Source organism: Rattus norvegicus, chromosome 3 (assembly GCF_036323735.1).
Source record: "Rattus norvegicus strain BN/NHsdMcwi chromosome 3, GRCr8, whole genome shotgun sequence".
Lineage (NCBI taxonomy): Eukaryota > Metazoa > Chordata > Mammalia > Rodentia > Muridae > Rattus > Rattus norvegicus.
This window is the reverse complement of record NC_086021.1, coordinates 44,332,820-44,337,180: the sequence shown is the minus strand read 5'-3', so window position 1 is coordinate 44,337,180 and position 4,361 is coordinate 44,332,820. Positions and strand designations below refer to the sequence as shown.

The 4,361-nt window shown below is 41.2% G+C and overlaps 1 non-coding gene across 1 annotated transcript; it reads right to left on the bottom strand.

Annotated features, from left to right (window-relative positions):
- Positions 1-2,191: 2,191 nt before the first annotated feature.
- On the bottom strand, positions 2,192-2,335 carry LOC120102038 (small nucleolar RNA SNORA48). Its single transcript, XR_005503076.1, has one exon. It is a non-coding gene; the product is annotated as a small nucleolar RNA SNORA48 (small nucleolar RNA).
- Between the last annotated feature and the right edge of the window lie 2,026 nt (positions 2,336-4,361).

Genomic DNA, 4,361 nt, shown 5'->3' with positions numbered 1-4,361 from the left:
TAGGTTTTGAAAAAATTAAAGATACAAAGTTCTGTCATCTATGGTTTGATTTGGGAATTTTTTTTAACTTTTTATTGATTCTTTGTGAGTTTCTCATCATGCACTGCAGTCCCCCCTCATCTTCCTTCCCCATTCCCTCATATCCACCCTTTGCAGCAAACAAGCAAAAATAAATAAATAAATAAATAAAATAACAAATGCTAGAAACCACCTCATCAGAGAAGTTGTAATATGTCACAGTGTTACCCACAGTACATCCCTCTGTCCACACATCTTCACTTGTAAATGAATGTTCATTACAATGAATCACTGGTGTGGTTCAAGATCTCTGGCTTCTGTGACACCATCAATACTGGATTCTTACCAGGACTCTTCTTGGTTATCTTTTTGTTGCCCTGTGTCGTGGAGATCCTGCAGCTTTGGATCAGCATGGTCTTAACAAAGGTTTTAACCATTTAAACATAATATATCTTCTGGGGTGGGCCAAATCAGAGTCCTGGATCTGGGCCTGAATGACAGCTGAGCTAGTCAACATATCCACTCTCCTTTATCAGTATTACCTTGGCAACTTCTCCAGCACTACTCTGACAGGGCCACCCAGTGCTGCCATCAACAGAGCAGGGTCAATTCTCCTGCTCTCATGCCTTCAGGAGAGAGGGCGCCCACACCTCCAGAGCCAGCTCCACTTTTCTCTCCCATCAAGTGCTGGGCTCACTCTCCCAAGTGCTTCAGCCTTCAAGGGAATAAACCAGCTCAACAATTCTCATATCCTCCTGGCTGGCTCATTCATGCCTTCACCATCAGGGCCAGCTCCACTGTGTTGCCCAGGGTAGGTATAGACTGCTCTCCCAAGTGCTATAGCCAATAAGGGAGGGGGGGGCAGAGACAGCTCTTCAGTTCTCATGCCTTCAGGGCCAGCTCTTCTGACTACCAGAGGTGACAAGGGGTGAAGGGAGAAAGGCATCACACTCAAGACAGAAGACCACAGCTCTCTCATGTTTTAGCCTTCAGGGCTGTCTCACTTATGCCCAGTCCACCAGATCTTCTGTGCTTCCCTGGAGAGATGCAGGGCCCGCTCTCTCAAATGCTCCAGTTGGTGAAGGACTGGACCTGTTCTCCATTCTCACAACCTTAGGATCAGCTCTCCCAACTGCTTCACGTGACAAGGGGTGAATGGGGTGAGGTTAACCATGCTTCACTCATGCCACATTGCACAGGGCAAGCTCTTCATGCTCTCACTTTCAGTGCCTACTTACCTCTGTCCTCACCATCAGGGTCAGCTTTGCTATGTTGTCCAGATGAGGTGTAGGACCTTCCCTGCCTAGCTCTCTCCTGCTCATGGCCCTGTAGCAGCTTTTTTCAACTGCTGGAGGTGGCAAGGGGCAGGAAAGACATCACATCTATGCCCATTCTATTTCACAGTAGATTAGTGGCAGAACCAGCTCTCCCACACTCATAACCTTCAGCTGGTTCACTCAGACTCAGCTGCCAGGGTCAGGTCTACTGTGCTCCCTGGGGAAGGAGCAGGGCTAGCTCTTTTAAATTCTGTCACAGATGACAAGTGAGACTAGCTCTCAGGAGCTCACAGTGAGTCGTGGGACCAGTTCTGCATAGCCCATGGAAATCTGCTTTGTTCCTGGTGGCAGCCCTGACCAAACATATCCACATGTTTTCTAATGGTAATATCAACACAGACCCCACAACTGAGTTGCCAGCAACCCACACAGTAACTTCAATGATAACTTGAGCTGAGACCTCTTCATGGCTCTAGATGGTAGGGCTGGCTACTCACAATAGGCTGGTTTTCCCCAGCCTCAAGTCTTCAATTTTATGTTTCTTCAAAATGTTCAAGCTGCTCCACTTCTTTTTTCTCCCATCTGTCTACTACATACTTATACATTACAGTGGTCCCCGCTGCATGCTAGCCTTGTGACTGGCAAGCCCATGGGTAATATCGTCTGGCCAGCAAGTATCTATGGCCAGCTTGTGCCTTGGTAAGGAGGCCATGTCTGTGGGTGACATGGTGGTCTGCCTTTCTCTGTCCTGCATGGTGGTAGGTGGGGCTCTGTGTGTCAATGACCCACCCATGCCATAGAATGGAGGGTAGGTCTGTAGGAATCTTTCCCCCATGTACCACAAGCATAGCAGAATAAGGGTCTCTGTTGGTGCTGCTTAGATTTGATTTGTTTTTTTATATGCCCTAGCTATAAAATGGCATTGCCACCAAAGTACACATTGAACTAGGATGAACAAAGGATTGCCATGTGCTCTTCCCCTAACAAATATAAGATCAACACCTCCTACAAAGTGTTTCTTTGCCCATTCCTTGGAGGATGGGGGAACTTTGGGATTTTTATAAATGGTTAATGAAAACTAAGAATGACTGTATAGCAAGCACATCTAACAAAGGAGCTAAAGAACTGAAACAAGAGATACAATTGGTTCTTAAAGGTCAACTTTATCTGCTATGGGATTCAAATGCTTGGTGGTCTTTTGTATTATTGTTATCATGTACCCCAAGATTGTGTCAGTTCTATAGGGTCAACTATTGGTAAGGATAAGCAATGATACCTATTTTTTAGAGTCTGGCATTTGATGTCTATGAGTACTGGGGTCAAGGAGTGGGATATACGTGGCAGCACAGACAGACCCTAGTGTTGTTTTACAAACTGACCTGGCTAGAGAATGAGGAAAGACTCTCAGACAGAGAAGCTGGGAGTGAGTAGGGGATGCCTCTAATGGAGATACAGCAGCAACTACCTGGAATGTGAATTGAGGAGGTACGTTTATTGTATAAGGCTGAACAAAAAGGAGTTATTTTATATAGCTGAAAAAGAAACAGAGTTAAAGACCTCCTCTTGATAGGTCTCTGTAGTGGAACAGTTTCAGACTGTAAACATCTGGGAGGAGGATGCTGTGATCAGTCTTTCCTGCATGCACTCAGGCACCAGGGAGGCTTTGCTATGCCATAAGTCTGAAGCATTGGGTTCGTTGATATATAGTTATGCCATGTCAATAATTTACATTTACTTTGGACTTCATCTACTCCTTTAAATCAGTCAGGAAGGGGAAAAGGATGATCACCCTTCTCAGTACTCCTAGTTAATGGTGTTCCTTACATTTGTAACACTATTTTGGGGCACTGTGTTATTTTGGGGCATCTTTTGTTATTCATATTATCACAACTGTTCTTATATCCTTGTTTCTCTACTGTAGATGTTGCATGAATGAATGTAGCCCATTCATTCAATATGTATTTTGATTTCCATACAGTAAGACCTTTCTTGAGCTTTGACTAAACAAAAGATATATAAATAAATTATAGATGATAGATAGATAAATAGATGATGATGAAGATAGATAGATAGATAGATAGATAGATAGATAGATAGATAGTCTATTTGTGCTAATTTGGATGAAAATTTGCCCCAACCTCACAGTCTTTTGATATTTACTACATTTAGGAGAATTAGTTCAAAGTAAATGAAGGAAAGGGGAAGGGGTCATCTGTCTTAGCCACTTCCATTCTGAGTATAAAACTGAGCCTTGTATAACAAAAGTTTTACAAGGCAGAAGGTAGATAAAATATTGAAATTACTTATCATAAATCAAGCTTTTCTATGTTTGATGGAAAAAAATTAATATTTATTTTTTTGCATTTGTAAAAATACACTTATCTTATTGTTTGGCTTAATGCTACAGAGGAAATAATCAGATCAACAACATAACTTACACTGACAAATGATAGCTCAAAAAACAAGTTACAACATCATTGGTTTTCAGTATTTTTCTGTCTGTGTATATATATATATGTATATATATATATGCAGTAATATTTTAATATTGTTTTCATTGTATCAATTGGATTATATGGAAGTTCTCAAATAAATTAAAGTTATCATATCTTTTTAGTTCATCATATAATTGGAGTTTCTGTGTAAAAGTCTTGGCTCTGCTAACTCATAAACAGAATAATTTTGGCCCTTGATTCCACTGTGCCAATTAAAATGTAATAGTACTGGACAATTTTAAAAAGTCAATATAACCATGTAGGAGGAAGCAAATAGAGCCTCAGTACAGTATAGAACAGCAAGGAAATATAAGGACATAAAGGGAAAAGAAGTTGTTAACCCAAAAGCTTATAAAAGTTGTGCATCAGCTGATAAGCAAGAATCTAGCATAATTAATGCAATATCAGCTGCAAAGCCTGCCAGCATAGAGATAATATTCCTTTCATACATAGATATTTTCTATTAAAATATCAATGACCTAGGATTAAGACTTGCACACCTCTGAGCTTCTATTTTTTCTAGACATTTCCTGAGAAGCTCAAAATACTTGTTGACAGTTACCTCCTCTTG